The sequence below is a fragment of the Podarcis pityusensis genome, assembly GCF_964106645.2.
Source record: "Podarcis pityusensis genome assembly, chromosome: 2".
Lineage (NCBI taxonomy): Eukaryota > Metazoa > Chordata > Lepidosauria > Squamata > Lacertidae > Podarcis > Podarcis pityusensis.
The window spans coordinates 9782011-9798640 of NC_138029.1; the positions used below are offsets into that span (position 1 = coordinate 9782011).

General features: G+C 47.4%; 1 protein-coding gene and 1 long non-coding RNA gene across 2 annotated transcripts in view; one reads left to right on the forward strand and one right to left on the reverse strand.

The window, feature by feature from the left end:
- Positions 1–16630, forward strand: part of AGAP2 (ArfGAP with GTPase domain, ankyrin repeat and PH domain 2) — a 119740-nt gene that overhangs the window by 14448 nt on the left and 88662 nt on the right. The gene's annotated exons all lie outside the window — the stretch shown is intronic.
- On the reverse strand, positions 3455–5365 carry LOC308471204. Its single transcript, XR_013982788.1, has 2 exons — positions 4892–5365; positions 3455–3696 (listed from the first exon to the last, which is right to left on the reverse strand). It is a non-coding gene; the product is annotated as an uncharacterized lncRNA (long non-coding RNA).

The following is a 16630-nucleotide window of genomic DNA, read 5'->3' on the forward strand; positions in this document are numbered from 1 at the left end:
TATAAAAGGATGTCACATAGAGGAGGGAGAAAGGTTGTTTTCTGCTGCTCCAGAGAAGCGGACACGGAGCAATGGATCCAAACTACAAGAAAGAAGATTCCACCTAAACATTAGGAAGAACTTCCTGACAGTAAGAGCTGTTCGACAGTGGAATTTGCTGCCAAGGAGTGTGGTGGAGTCTCCTTCTTTGGAGGTTTTTAAGCAGAGGCTTGACAACCATATGTCAGGAGTGCTCTGATGGTGTTTCCTGCTTGGCAGGGGGTTGGACTCGATGGCCCTTGTGGTCTCTTCCAACTCTATGATTCTATGATTCTATGATCTTCAAAAAGATTGTAGAGCTGGAAAAGGTTCAGAGACGGGCAACCCAAATGGTGACAGTACTGAACCAACTCTCCTATCAGGAATGATTACAACATTTGGGGCTTTGGTGAGTAAAGAGGTTGGGGGTGCGATAAAGATGCATAAAGAATTTTGCGTGATGCAAAGGAAGTGGACAGAGAGATGTTTTTCTCCATCTTCCATCATACTAGACCTGAGACCATCCAGTGAAGCTGAACGTTGGAAGAGTCAGGACCAACAAAAGAAAGAACTTCTTCAGACAGCACATGGCCCCTCCCTGGTTCTTGGCTTTCTTGCAGGCATTACCTGCAACTTGTCATTGATGCAATAATGGTGCATTAAAAAGGTAAAGGGACCCCTGATCATTAGGTCCAGTCCTGACCGACTCTGGGGTTGCGGCGCTCATCTTGCTTTATTGGCCGTGGGAGGTGGCGTACAGCTTCCGGGTCATGTGGCCAGCATGACTAAGCCGCTTCTGGCGAATAAGAGCAGTGCACAGAAACGCCGTTTACCTTCCCGCCAGAGCAGTACCTATTTATCTACTTGCACTTGATGTGCTTTCGAACTGCTAGGTTGGCAGGAGCAGGGACCGAGCAACGGGAGCTCACCCCGTCGTGGGGATTCGAACCCCCAACCTTCTGATCGGCAAGTCCTAGGCTCTGTGGTTTAACCCACAGCGCCACCCGCATCCCTTTTAATGGTGCTTTAGTGGTGGATTTATACTGGGCCGCACACATCATTCCCCTTTATCAGCTGTTCTGTGATGCTTCCCTAATGTTACCATATTGCTGCCGTCTGGAGAGATATTCTTACACTGTGGCACCACAAAAGCAGGAACAAAAAACAAAAAACCCCAGGAACATTTGTGATGTGAAAAGTTGCAGGATTTTGGCCAGAAGCTACAGGGCATGCACATACCGCAAGCAAAGCAGCATGACTGCCTCAAAGCGTTTGTAGGCACAAATTGAACTGAAAATGCAAATTGCATGTAACCACCCTGATAACACCATGAGTGCAAGTCATGATGAATGCTTAATAAAAAGGATGCCTGCAGGGGACCACATACTTAAAACTGTGGAATTTGTATCGGCCATCAGCTTGGATGGCTTTAAAAAGGAGTCAAACAGATTCGGGGGGGGGGGGGGGAGGCTATAAATGACTATCTGTCACAAACCCCTAACAGGTGCTTCACCTCCTTCATGGTATTAAGGTTGCCAACTTTTTACTTTTCACCCTGCTCCTATGCCTTTAATAGCAGCCTGATGTGTATAAACTTAAGCAACTGACGCTTTTCCTTACATGGGGATAAAGAGCTGGGGAAAGCTTCTTCCCCTACTTAATTTCTGATTACCATTCTTTTTTCATTTTTTAAGTCAGAGGAGTAAGGCTAGTTTTAAAAAAAAGCTGGCAAACTTCCATTGCAATGGCTTACTTTGATTTAACTTTTCAGCACCATTCCAGGAATTCCTGCCTTGCTTGTTTAACATAAAGCAAGCATACCTATTTTTCTCTGTCAAATCCTTAAGCACATGATTGTACTTCTATGTAAAAATAGCAGGAAGTGGCTTGCTAGGCCATTATGTAGATATGGGTTAAGGGAGAAGGGCATCATGAGGCCTCTGTTTTTCAGGTTGCAACCCACAGCTGCTGAGCACTGTGGTTTTCCTGCCAGACACAGCTTCCTGCATCGTGTACTACTGATTTGACAAGCTATCTTTTTTTCCTCTCCCACCCTCAAATGTCTAAATGTAGGGTTTTCTGTGTAGAAAAAAAACCAAGTGATCATTCTTCATTGATTCTAGAATAAAATATTGTGTGTATGCAGCCTCTGGGAAACAACTTGAGATGCCCATCAAACACATGCCCCTCTGAAGCACTGGCAGCCAACCTTTGGTCCTCCAAATGTTGCTCATCCCTGACCATTGGACACACCGGCTGGGGCTCATGGGAGTTGGAGTCCATTGGCATCTGGAGGGCCACAGTTCCTCCCCTCCTGCTCTAAAGGAGAACCAGGTTGAATCGGATCCAGTCATTGTTCTCAAGAAATGACTTCCATTCACTCAACCGAACTTCCCTCTTCCCCGGCTGCCCTATATGCTCCAGAGGGTTGAGGACAACCCTAGAGCAGATTTTGGGAGGGTACAGGGTAGGGGGACAGATAGGGAGGAACAGGAGGGGAAGTCCCATTGTGTAAGTGGAAGTTGTCCCAAGAGTACAACCCACAATCTTCAGATGGAAAAGGGAGAAGAATGTAATGCAACGCCATCCTCTGTCTCTGTTCATGGTAGGCGAGTCCACTGACATCCTTCGTCAGGCTGTATTTGGCCCAGGGAAGTCTGTAGAGTGTGATACTCTTAATCTTAGGGTTGTGGGTTCGAGCCCTACATTGGCCAAAAGATTCTTGAATTGTAGGGGGTTGGACTAGATAACCCAGTCCAATTCTATGATGGGCGTTGCTATTCCCTCTTCCACTGCCTGTGGTGGAACTCCTTTTGTAAAATCCTTTGCTAGGCCTTAAAGTCAGAGGCACCTCAACCCTGAGCTGGCTGAAAGTTTCCCCCTGTACCTGCAACTTTGTGGAACAGCAAAGAATGTTGTTTCCTTATCAATAGCTAACTGTGCCCAATATATACAGTTTCTAGAATTTGTACTGCTCTGCATGGCATGAAAGTCCTCCATGTAGGATAGATGCACAATCCCTTCCTGCATACCCTGAAACCAAATATGGACAGAAGGTTTATCAGCGTTTACTGGATGTGCTCTGATTTGCTGTAGATTAGCAGAAGTCCTGAATCCTAGTTTTTCCCTTCTAAAGTGGACGGGAGATATGAAGGAAGCTTGCGGTGGGGCAACAGGGCAGGGGACCAAGGGTAGGGTTTTGTGTGGCAGGGCTGTGAGCTCAGCTCTGATTCTGAAAACAAGTTCCTGCACTGAGCATGTTCTCAGAGGCACTCTTGTTCTGTGAATCTGTTGGCATGCTTCCCCACCCCTGCCACCTCAGTATTTTGCATTTGGTTGTGCTGGGTAGGTCTCAGGGTTCTGGTAAAAACAAAATAGATACTATAAGCCTGAAGTCTCCCCACCCTCACAAAAAAACTTGATACAAAAACAGAAGAATTGTCAGAGTTTGTTCAGTCACAATAAAAGAGGAAGTGAGAGAATGAGCAGAAGGCTAGTGAAGAACTCTCCCCTTGGCCTTCATTAAATGCTTTTTTGTGTTATTGATGGTCTGAGGAAAAGGAGAGAGAAATCTGTATGTCTGTAGACACTAGAGTTGTCAGAATTTCCTTTAATGAAAAAAGGAGATATCTTGGAATTATGGTATCTGCACAAGTGAGTTCTAGAAGCCAGAATGTTCTGAAACAAAAGTACGTCCAAATGTTCAGTGGCAATGCCGCTGCGTTCTAGAATAAAGAGCATTTACATAAAATAATGGACATCTGGCAACCCTGACGCAGGGCCAGGAGAATGGAACAGGAAGTGCCCACAAGAAATTACAAAGTCACCATCCCCAACTCATCAAAGCTGTAGCTAATTGGTAGTGCAATTCTGTGCATGGATATAGTCCTCTCAGGCTCAGTCTTTGGCATCGGCTGATGAATGGCTAGGAAAGACCTCTCTGCCTGCAATGTTGGGAAGCCACTCCCAGCCAGAGTATGTGGATGAAGGGTAGCCAACGTGGTGCCCTGCACATGTTGTGGAATCCCAACTCCCATCATCTCTGACCATTGACCTTGCTGGCTGGGAGTGATGGGAGTCCAACAGCTTCTGTAGGGTACCACATTGACTACCCCTGAGACAGACGATGGTCTGATTCAGTTTAAGCGATCTCCTTTATTCGAAGCTCAGTCCATTTGAGCAATGGAGAGCAGAAATTGAAGGGCTAGGCAGAGCAGGACTCTGAGAGGGTCTCTAGGAAGGTTACCATGCCCTTCTTCCTTGGTATGACATTCTCTTTTGGATATCACATTGCTTTATTGGCACCATTAGAAACATTGCCGCGTCTCCAACCCCAATGTCCAGCCTGGACACTGAGGTCCACCTCTGAGGACCTTCTGGTGGTTCCCTCACTGCGAGAAGTGAAGCTACACGGAACCAGGCAGAGGGCTTTCTCAGCAGTGGAACCCTTCCTGTGGAAAGCCCTCCCACCAGATGTCAAGGACTTTTAGAAGACATCTGAAGGCAGCCCTGTATCGGGATGCTTTTAATGTTTGATGTTGTATTATAGTTTTTATATGTGTTGGAAGCTACCCAGAGTGGCTGGGGCAACCCAGCCAGATGGGCGGGGTATAAATAATAAAATTATTATAAAGCTGTGAATCAGGATAATTCTGTGTTATATGGGATGACTGATCCCTGCTGTCTTGAGCATGCTTTACTCTAGACGTGCATTTTTATACCCATTACGTGGCTGGAGAACGGCATTGCAAAATTCGGAGGAGTATGAATTTAGAAGGGTGGCTGTTTCAGTTCATGTACTGTTTTGAAAAGCATGAATTTGGCATTTTTGCCTCCAGATGTGAACTGAATTGAATTCTTCCCCTGTCCATACCTGCATTACACTGAACTGGTCACCTGCCATTTCGGACATCGGCACATTTCTTGGAAGAGCCTGTCTGCCACCCTCCTTGGCAAGCATCTCCTGCCACGTCTCTTCCTACTCCCCTTTCCCAGCCTCATGAATGGTCGTGTGACTCAGGACTCCTGCCTCCCCTTCTCTCTGTAGCTGCCACCTCACTCCACCCCTCTGCCCCCAGCTGTTCTCTAAACTCCAGGCTGACACACTTGTAACGCCAGGGCGGTTTTATGCTAGTTCCCTCTCCTCCCCAAGAAGTCTAGGCCATGGCGCAAGTGCAGCCTAGCGCTTTCGCAGTGCCTGCCACCTTACAGCCAGCAGCATCACCCGCTCAACCCTGTCCTCACTGGAAGGCACACGTGTATCTGCCACTCTCCCCCCATCTTTCTCCTTGCCTGCCACCCCAGACCTTGCTGCATCTGCTGCTCTAGACAATTGCTGCCATCTCCCACATAGCAACCCAGCATTCTGCTGCCATGACAACAGGACAGCGTGGGAAGGATGGAGGGTTGCTAGGGATGCGATGTGGCACCTTTCTTGATTATAGCCAAAGCATAGGTGCTATAGTACCTTTAGCCCCATGGTGGTAGGACCCTCAGTTAGGAAGCCCTTCAGGTGAAGCATGAAATGACTTGCATGTGCTATTTCCACACCCCAGCAGGCTGGGTTAAGTGGATAAAATTCCAAATGCCTGTACTTTTAAGGCAAGGCAATATTATGTGTTCTGGTCCTGTCTTCAGAAGCAGGGCTGAGGCACTTCTGCCTGAGTGAAGTTAGTAGGCTGGGTGTGGTCCCAGCCTGACATTTTGATATTCCAAAACTGTGCAAAACAGCACACATAGCTCAGAAGATGTACACATGCAAAAGATCCCAGGTTTGGTTTCTGGCATCTCCAGTGACAAGGGTCAAACTCTGATTGGGTGGTGCTTCCTGAATAAAAACCCCTGAACTTCCTAAAATCAATTAGTTTCCTCTCCTTCTGAGTTTGTGAGTGAGTGTTTGAGCATGTGATGGGAATATCCTGTAGACCTCTAGCAAGTCAGAGTACAAAAGTCCTGCTGTAAGGCAGCTTTCTGCATTCTAAAAGGGGGCAACTATTGTCCTTATCATTTGTATGTGAACATCCATAAGGAATATTTGTGTCTTCTGACAGCAGAGGAGAATGATGATCTTGAAGATCAGTAGGTCTGGCCAGGCCAAGACCCCTGGCATATCCATTCTGATGTTCTTCCGTCTTCCAGCTATAAGATAATATATCTTCTGCCTGAAACATCATGCCCTTTAGTTCATATTTCCCTTTGTGAGAATAGTTCCATATTGTCTGAGAACCTGGCTCTTGGAAGCACTATATAAAGCACATAAAGTAGGAAAATAAAGGCTGATTGTCTTAATCTGCATAATTTATTCTGAGCACTATTTCCTCTACCTCCCCTTCTAATTTGTGCAGCATGAATAGAGCTCTGGATTCTGGGATTTTGAGGGGGGGGGGAGAGCCAGTGTGGTGTAGTGGTTAAGAGCGGTAGACTCGTAATCTGGGGAACCGGGTTCACTTCCCCGCTCCTCCACATGCAGCTGCTGGGTGACCTTGGGCTAGTCACACTTCTCTGAAGTCTCTCAGCCCCACTCACCTCACAGAGTGTTTGTTGTGGGGGAGGAAGGGAAAGGAGAATGTTAGCCGCTTTGAGACTCCTGAAGGGGAGTGAAAGGCGGGATATCAAATCCAAACTCTTCTTCTTCTTCTTCCCTCTTGCTAGCTTAGCTCTGCCCATTAGGATACCAACCATGAAGCTGCACAAACACCATACTTTTAAAGCACTCCCCACAAGTTCTGGGAATTGGAGTTTACCTAATGTTGCCATATTTCAAAAAGTGAAAATCTGGACACACAAAAATGACATTTTTGAGGAAATTCAGCAAAATCTAGACTTGTCATGTCCTGATTTTCCTGGAAATTTCAGCGATTTCTGCCCAGACACTGCTTCCGACTGCCATATTCCAGGTATGTCCAGGAAATTCCAGACATATGGCAACCCTAAAATTACCCATCACAGAGCTACAATTGCCAACTCCTTTAGCCAAGTACAGCTCTCAGGGGAAGTCAATCTGACAAGGCATTGGCTTCCTTAGAGCTGGCTCTCCCTTTTATTTATTTTATTTTTTTGCAGCCATAACCACAGAAACCATGGTTGGTTCACTAGATGGAGCTGCAAAATTTGGCTTGCCTGGCTGCATCCTGTGGCCTGCTGTGTGGGCTTCATTCCCTCCTGGTTTCATCGTCTGCTTCCATCAGATGTGCCAATGGGACACGGAAGGGAGCAGGGAGGGGAAAGAGCATGCCAGGCTGCAAAATGAATTAATCCCCCAAACAAAATAGTTCTGCAGCATGAATAGACATGGCTCTAAAAACAAGTTCAGCCAAAGCACAGGGGAAGACAGCAGGGCTTCCAAGGAGCATCTGAAGCCAACTCACTTGACTTGGCTTGTCCCACACCTAATGGCTGCCTTTTGGTGTGAGATTCCCTTTGGACAATCTGCATTATGGGAAGAGGTACGGCTGGATGAGCTGCACAGCAGAGCAGGCAGTTGGATAGAGAAGGCGAACTGAAGGGGGGAAAGTGGCTTAGAGTGGCATGGCTTGGCTAATAGACGTGAAAATGTGGAATTGCAGGGGAGCCCTATTCTGTCAGGGCTGAGCTGGGGCCACGAGCAACCCCATATAAATCCAGGCTTGAAGGCAGACCCTCCAGGTGCCCATTTTGCAGGAACAGTCCCGGATTAACAGAAGCCGCCCCGGTTTCTGATTTGATCCTGGAATGTCCGCTTTTCCTTAGGACGTCCCTATTTTCATCAGTGAAATGTTGGAGGTGAAATGTCCCCCCAAGCCAAGGAGATAAGCAACTATACAACCTTTAGAAGACATCTGAAGGCAGCCCTGTAGCAGGCATGTCCAAAGTCCATTTTGGGGGCCTAATTCGGTCCCCACTGGTTGGTTTAATCTGACCCCTGTGGCAGTTTCTTTCCTGGGGAAAAGTAACAAAAAAAGCTCAACAACTTCAATCCTAAAAAAAAAGTCAACAACTTTGGTCATGGCCCTTCACTTCATCAAAACTGGCCCACTGTGAGGGAAGGGTTTGGTTTTTTTAATGTTTAGTGTTTGGGGTTTTTTTACGTTTTTATATATGTTGGAAGCTGCCCAGAGTGGCTGGGGCAACCCAAGCCCAATAATGAAATTGTTGCTGTTGTTGTGGAATAGGAAGTCGCTATGATGGACAAGTCACCATCTTAATTCCCATATACGGATGGGAATAGGAAAGGCTGTTTGTGAGGAAGGCTGAATAAAATACTCCATGGAGGAAGGATTATAAAACACACTGGTGTATAAAAAATGCTGTCTATGCTTCATGAATAATGCTAACCCCTATTGTGACGTCATTGTGGTTGGTGATGTCACAGACAAGGGGCAGTGACTTCAGGTGTGAAGTCCAAGCACAGTGGGCCAACATGGATGAGGGAAGTGGAGGTGCGAAGGACTGCTGTGCTGTTTAAAGGACTGCTTCCCAGGATTGCAAGTGAGTCAGACACACAGCCTTTTCTCCACAATGTTCCAGCCCCTTTAAGGACATCCTTGTCTCGTGTGTGTGGGGGCGAGGACTGTACTTTGCTGCTGTCCTTCCACATGGCAGGGCGGAGAAAGGGAGGGAGGGAGAAGGAGGGAGGGGAAAGGGACAAGTGCGTTGCAAAGCGTGACTGAGAGAGTTGCATCCCACACAACTCGCTGCTCTGCTTGTCAAAACCTGGCAGGCTGTTGGGGGAATCAGCCCCTTGGAGAAGCTGAAATGGAGGGGGGTTGGGGTGGAGAGAGCAGGGAAGAGAATGAAACCCCTGCGGCTGTTCCTGGGAGAGGATTAATTTGGCAAAAAAGTCAGGTATTGCCCATGAGGCAGGGTTAGGCAGCCTCTTCTTCAGGTGGCAGATTTGGGGGGTGCCTTGGAAAAGCAGCAAAATTACAAATTACTGAAATCTATTTTGAGAATTTTTACTATGATGGGGGTGCTGTGTGGATTTTGCACCTCAGGCATCCCAACATCTTGGATCATCACCGGTCTGGGGATATATATATATATACTAGTGCCTGATAACTGCAACAAACATTATCTTAATAATCCTTGCAACAAGCCTATAAGGTAGGGCAATATTATCATTTCTGTGTGTAGATGTTGGGATGTAGGAAGGCATCGTTTTCTGTTCTGCCCTGTATCAGATTCATACAGCACTGTTTGCCTTCCACTGCAGTTCATCTTCCACCGAAAACTACGTTGCTCGTCTCTGCCCACAGTGGCGAGATTACATAATTTATGTAATTAGTTATGTAAGTTACATTTTCATTACGCTCTTCTGCCCCACTGATTTCATTGCAAAGGAGGGGAAACATAATCCGTTATGCATTGTTTGCAGGCTGAAAGCAACAGCAGTAAATACCAATCGTATTCACTGGACTGATTTACGTTCCAGACATGAGACAAATAAGTGAACCCTGGCAATTTCCACTCCCGTCTATGTTTTAATCAGAATTCTGTAACATCCTTAGCTGAAAGTGATGAGGCAATTCTGGCAGGCCTAAGGCTACCTAGTCAGCTCATGACTGATGTATATTGGAGTCAGGATCCTCCCCAGCCCTTAGCTATTATGCTACACCAGATCTCAGCTGCAAGGCTGTACTATCAAGTTCAAACTTCACCACAGCCAGGAACTCAGTAAGTGACACCAGACAAGCCATTATTCACCCTCAACTCCACCCTCTCCTGTCTGTGGGACTAATCATGACTTTCCTTGTAACAGGAATGGGGAGCCTTTGGTCCTCCAAATTATCTTGGGCTCTCATAAGGCTCAAAAAGCATGGGCCAAGGATGATGGAAGTTGTAGTACAAGAAGATTTGGAGAGCCCCAAGTTTCCCATCTCTGCCTTACCATGGTTGTACGAGTTTCTGAAAGGATGTTTGTGAAGCCCTTTAAGTACTTAAAAAGGTAAAGGTACCCCTGCCCGTACGGGCCAGTCTTGCCAGACTCTAGGGTTGTGCGCTCATCTCACTCTATAGGCCGAGAGCCAGCGCTATCCGCAGACACTTCCGGGTCACGTGGCCAGCGTGACAAGCTGCATCTGGCGAGCCAGCACCAGCGCAGCACACGGAACGCCGTTTACCTTCCCGCTGGTAAGCGGTCCCTATGTATCTACTTGCACCCGGAGGTGCTTTCAAACTGCTAGGTTGGCAGGCCCTGGGACCGAACAACGGGAACGCACCCCACCGCGGGGATTCGAAACGCCGACCATGTGATCGGCAAGTCCTAGGCGCTGAGGTTTTACCCACAGCGCCACCCGCGTCCCTTTTAAGTACTTAGGGGGGCTAGTTCTAGATAAAGGCAATTAACATGGGTTAATTGTTCTCCATCTACCTGGAATATTCCCATTTATTTCTCCCACTCATCCAATGTGCATTCGTATTGTGGGAATTCAAATCTTTGTTAATGATTCTGAGGGTGAGGGGGAAACACACACACACACTGCTTTTCAGTAGGGGCAGTTTACCCATGAAATAGGGAATGGTTGTTATTCTGAATTAATGTGGAGTACACAGTAGCAGAGACATCACCTTGCCAACAAAGGTCCGTATAGTTAAAGCCATGGTTTTCCCAGTAGTGATGTATGGAAGTGAGAGCTGGACCATAAAGAAGGCTGATCGCCGAAGAATTGATGCTTTTGAATTATGGTGCTGGAGGAGACTCTTGAGAGTCCCATGGACTGCAAGAAGATCAAACCTATCCATTCTGAAGGAAATCAGCCCTCCAATACTTTGGCCACCACCTCATGAGAAGAGAAGACTCCCTGGAAAAGACCCTGATGTTGGGAAAGATGGAGGGCACAAGGAGAAGGGGACGACAGAGGACGAGATGGCTGGACAGTGTTCTCGAAGATACAAACATGAGTTTGACCAAACTGCGGGAGGCAGTGGAAGACAGAAGTGCCTGGCGTGCTTTTGTCCATGGGGTCACCAAGAGTCGGACACGACTAAACGACTAAACAACAACAACACAATACAGGTGTATAGGATGCATGCTCTTCATCCTCATGCTCCCTGCAGCCAGAGCGTGCTTCCTGTGTGTGTTGTTGACAATTAGATGGCTGTTCCTTGGCTTGCTGGATGAGTTCAGTTGCCTGCCAAACGCACTGGTGTCAATTCACATATATTGCAAATATATTTGCAAAATTTCAAATCTACCTGAAAAGTTCTGGTTAACGTATGGTGGTGCTTGTTTTTGTGGCTGGTTTTTATTTGGGTTTTAACTATATTATTTGTGCCATTGTAACCCACCCTGTAGTGTTATGGAAAAGGGCAAGGCCGGCCGGCCCACCCATGAGGCAGACTGAGGTAGCTGCCTCAAGCAGCAGAATCCGTCAGGGTAGTGCTCTTGTGGGTAGCCTGCCGCCGCCACCACCACCACCACTAGAGAAGCAAGGAGAAGTGGTGGTAGCAAGGAGAATGGGCAGGGGTGGCACCTTCTTATTTCACCTAAGGTGGTGACATGGGATGGGCTGCCTCTTTTTGAATGGCATCTAATCTAACAGTGTTGTTATTATTCATAGAATCATAGAAATTTAGAGTTGGAAAGGACCCCAAGGGTCGTCCAGTCCAAACCCCTGCAAGGAATGCAGGAATCTCAGCTAAAGCATCCATGACAGACAATGTCTGGGTGGAGAGTTTCTCTTCAAAAGGGGGCAACCCCAGTCCCAGAGATTCTGCCTGCTCACATCTGTCTATAAGGTTGCACAGCAAGAATTTCCATACCTTTCACCGTTCCTAGAGAATCAGCCATACCATGGTGGAATGTGAGTCATGGACAGCTTACATGTGGTTTTTCTCTTGAACCTGCAGGCTGTTTGGCAAGGAAAGTAAATTTGTGTGTGTTCAAAGTAACTTCCCTTTCCATGGTTACTACAAATACCAGCCCAAATGCTTCAGAGATGAGGCAAGGCTTCTGGGTGTGTCTTTTAGTCAAACATCAGAATCCGCACTCTCTGTCTCCGCAGCAAATTAAACCCTGCTTCAAAACTCCCTCCCAGTCTCTGTTTGCGAGAACTTGCAACTTTGCAAGGTCTCCCAAAGCGGCTCAGGGTGGGCAGCGGGAGCAGCATGCACCCAGAAAAATGCGCCCGGGGTGAAGCCAACCAGTTCTAGCTTTGTCCCCACCCTCCTCTTTGCTGAGTTGTAGAAGGTCAACACTTGAGGATGGAGGAAGCTGCCCCGGGCAGTGCCTCTCCCTGGACCGGTTGTATGTAAGGAGGCAGGCAGGTTGGGCCTGGCTGAGGGCAAGCAAAGGTTGGTGGGGCAGTCACCTGTCCACCCTAATGGACCTGCCTCCATGGCTGGAAACTCTCTCCAGAAGGGTGCAGGGCTGGCCTGCCGAGCAGCGTGGGTTGGGGGAGGCTGGGACTGGCATGGGAGAGGGAACTCTTCCAAAATCAAGCAAGCAGACCTCTGATGAGAGTTGTAGTCCAAAACAGCTGAAGAGCACCAAGTCGTTGAAGTCTGCTTTGCATTAATGGTGGCTTTCCATTTTGCTTTTGGATAGTTTGGTACTGAGATAGACATGGCTGTATTTTCCATTTTAATTTACTGCTCTTCCTCCAAGGAGTTGAAGAGCAGTTCACATGTTCTTTGCAAACAGTCTTCTTAATGCAGATCCTTAGCTTCTAATGCAGCTCCTTAACTTCAGCCGTTGAAGCTTATCAGATGCCTTCAGGCAGTCTTCTGGGTTTCAAGCTTCCATAGCTGATGGCTAATTCTACCCTGGGCGTTTCTTCACAGGGGGACCCTTTTTCTGGGCTCTAGCGGGGGTTGGCAAAAGATGATGAAGCCAGCAGAAGCTGGGACAATGTGGGTGCGTCGCTATGGAGACGCCAGCAGCACTATCACTGTGATGCAGGGTGCCATTCCTCAACCATCCTAGTATGGCATGTTCCTGCATTGCTGAATATTGCGGGAGATCAGTGTCTAAAGGAGACAAATGGAAGAACTGGGCTATTCCTCTGTGCGTTCCTCTGCCGAAAGAGAGTTGGAAATGGGAGAAAGAACATCGTCTAAGGGTTGATACATGACCAGCTCATGCAATGGCACCCATATAAATGGCAGTATTGGGAGAGGACGTGGCATGTATATCATGACTTGCTATATGTATTCAGAATCCTGATTTTGCAACATGCAGGGGCAAATAATGGTACTGGATGCAGAGTTCAGCATCCCCAATGCTCTAAGCTTTCATAAATTCCCAGTGCTTAAGGGGGTGAGGTTAGTGTGAAAGTTGAATTGTGAGAAACCAGGAAAGGTGAGGGCAGGACAGCCCTCTGTTATTGCCCTGTGGACATCCCTGCCCTTCACTATGGTTAAATAAGCCGAACAAGTTGTGCCAAATAAGTGTGTTAATTTTGTGTGCTTTATACTGGTTGCACAATTCAGCTTTTCTTGATGCAGGCTGTTTAAACACCAGAGCAGGTTGCACAGGTCCATTTTATTCAGGTGCACTTTTGTGCATGCTCATCCGCACACAAGCACTTTCATTCAACTCTTTCTCTGCATTTCCCTTCCAGACTTTAATGGGTGGTGCTTGATTTTCACTTTGTCTTGGTGTCCACTCCCCTTAACTAATACTTCCCCAGCCTCCATGAGTTTCTGGAAACCTGAGGTCCATTGTGAGCATGTGCCCAGGTATTTATCTACATGTCTGCAAGGTCAAATTTTTAAAAATTATTTTTGAGAAACACGTTTTTTGATATAGCAGACTTGCAAAAAGCAGCAGAACATAGGTCAACAATGTGGTCCCCACAGACACACATGAGCCCTCAGAGTAAGTAAGTAAATTTTTATTTATACCCCGCTCTCCCCGGCCAAGACCGGGCTCAGGGCGGCTAACATCAAATATCAAATACATTAAAACACAAACAATTGATTAAAATACAGCTTAAAAATTAGAATCAGGATAAAATCAAATGATTGCCCACGAATTACAACCATAGGGGTTGGTCCCACATGAGCCGATAAAAAGGTCAAAGAGGTAACTTACAGGGTTCCATAGAGGGGTGGGGGTCAAACTGGGCCCGGACCGAAGGCCAGGTGGAACAACTCTGTCTTGCAGGCCCCGCGGAAAGATGTCAAGTCCCGCAGGGCCCTGGTCTCCTGCAATAGAGTGTTCCACCAGGCTGGGGCCAGAGCCGAAAAGGCCTTGGCCCTGGTTGAGGCCAGTTTAACCTCCTTGTGGCCTGGGACCTCCAAGATATTATTATTTGCGGACTGTAAGGTCCTCCGCGGAGCATACCAGGAGGGGTGGTCCCATGGCTACGAGGGTCCTAGGCCGTATAGGGCTTTAAAGGTTAAAACAAGCCCCTTAAACCTGACCCTGTACTCCACCGGGAGCAAGTGCAGCTGGTATAGCACTGGATGAATGTGGTCTCGCAGCAAGGACCCCGTAAGGAGCCTCGCAACGGCATTCTGCACCTGCTGGAGTTTCTGGGTCAGCTTCAAGGGCAGCCCTGCCTTTCCTGACACCTGCAGGGACCTGTCCCCCCTGCCTTTCCCTCTGCTGAACATAACCTCTTTTGGCCAACATAAGACTTTTGTTCTCCAGTATAACAAAATAGTTTCAAGCCTAATTGCAGCCTGGGGTGATATGGGGTTGCAGCTCAGGTGGGGAGTGTTGGGTGCACACGTGGTGTCCACATCAGTATCTCCGGCTTGCAGATATCTTCACGGGCCCACAAAGGTTGTATGTGGAAAGATCTTGGCTACTTGGGTGAGCAACGCTCGATAATACGGTGCTGTGTTAAGTGCTGTGTGGATCTTCCATTTTAAATCCAGATGGTTGCAGAAAAGCAACGCCTCCTCAGTGCTAAAGGGCTCTGAGCATTGAAGCAACGTATGCTTTGCAGTCAAGCATGTTGAAGATATAAGCGTGTGAGGGGATTTAAGAGCAGCTCCTCCCTACAAAGAGAGGTTGCTGCTGCTGCTCTCATCATACCCAGCCCCCTGTTTTGCAGGCTTCTGATTAGCATGTGCATGGCAACAGTTTTTTAAGGGGAGCTGGCAACACCAAAGGATTAAGACTGTCCTTATAGGCAGATTACTCTTGGCACCGTCTGTTGTGTGTACACATGAAACACAACGGTGGATCTGGGTGTTAGGAGTATAGGCCAAGGAGTAACATGTCTTTGCTCTGCACATTTCCTTAGCCACTGCAATGCACCTTCAGTCCTTTCCCTTCAACTCTAAACATTCCTAAATAGCCGCCCCAGCGTGCCATTTAGCTCCCCTCTCTGCCACAGTCCTTGTCAAATAATTCCCAATTCTGCAAAACATGACTATTTGAAACAAACAAACTGCAATGTTTGGTATGAATGTAACGCAGAATGCAGATTTTTCTCATTTGCAAAATGTTCAATGTTAGGGTCAGAAATCCGGTCCTGCAACTGCAAGATGGGCTTGCAGAGCAAGCAGAATGATTGGCATGTAGCCTAGCCTGGGGAGAGGGGAGCAGGAGGAATGTTTCTATTTTATACACAGTTGCACTACCTCCTAATTCCATTGTGCTGGCAGTATGTGTGTGTGTGAATGTTCAGAAGATGAGTGAGGGAGGCATGGAGCTATAAATAGTATATTCAAAGAGGAGTTTCTTTTTTTAAAAAAGCTGCTTGGTTTGTTGGAAAAGGGGGAGGTGAAGGGTTAAAGGGATAATTTGCACCCATATCTCCCAGTAGGATTAGAGATCAGTCATATTAAAGAGAAAAGAACCTTCCGTTCCATCAGAAAGAAAATGGAGAGTACAAGTTGGAAGGCCTACAAAAATGATAAGAAAGCTCACTAGCTTGCTTCCATTTTGGCTAGTGGCTCTTCTTCCTGGGTGCCCTGTTCCTGCTGTCTTGCTTTCATCCTTTGGGGAAGAAAATGTTTCCCTTTCCAAGGTGCCTGAGTGACAAGGAGGTGATGCTGTTGATTACATCCCAAAACAAGTTGCTCTGCAATGCTTTTCTGTGGCTACAGCAGGCATGTTCTGTTCCACTACGAAGTCAGTAGCTTGCCAGCGCCAGCATTTTCCCTCTGGCTTTTGGCAAACATTCGCATTCCCTGCTTTAATTTGAGCCCTGAATCATTCATATCTCCATGACGCTGGTAAGTGTCTTGATAGAGCATCTGCGCACCCGTCCTTGTTGGTATATAGATATGTGGCTTGAGAGGCAGCGAGAGGATGGAGGAAAGTCAGCTCCTAGTCAGGAGTTGCATTGCAGTGGCATCGTGAGTCAGGGGCTGAGGGAAATTAGCAGATGTAGCGACAAGAACCCACCTCTAGAATGACATGCCGATCGGCACTTGAGAAATGAAGTGAACCAGCTGTGCCTGTGCTTTATATAAAGGCTGATTTACTCAACTTGAGGGGAAGGGGCACTGGTTCAGTCCCTGATAGCAGCTCTCTGGGGCTGGCTGGGAAAATTCTCTGCCTGACAACAAGGCTGCCAGTGCTGACAATACTGAGCAAGATGACCAATGGTCAGATGTGGAATAAGGCAGCTTCTTACTGGGGAGCTTCTGTGTGACTAGCCCTGCAAGCGCTTGGAAGGAGACAGCCAGGGCCATCCCGAGACATTTTGTTGCCTGAGGCATTGTGCCCAAGGCC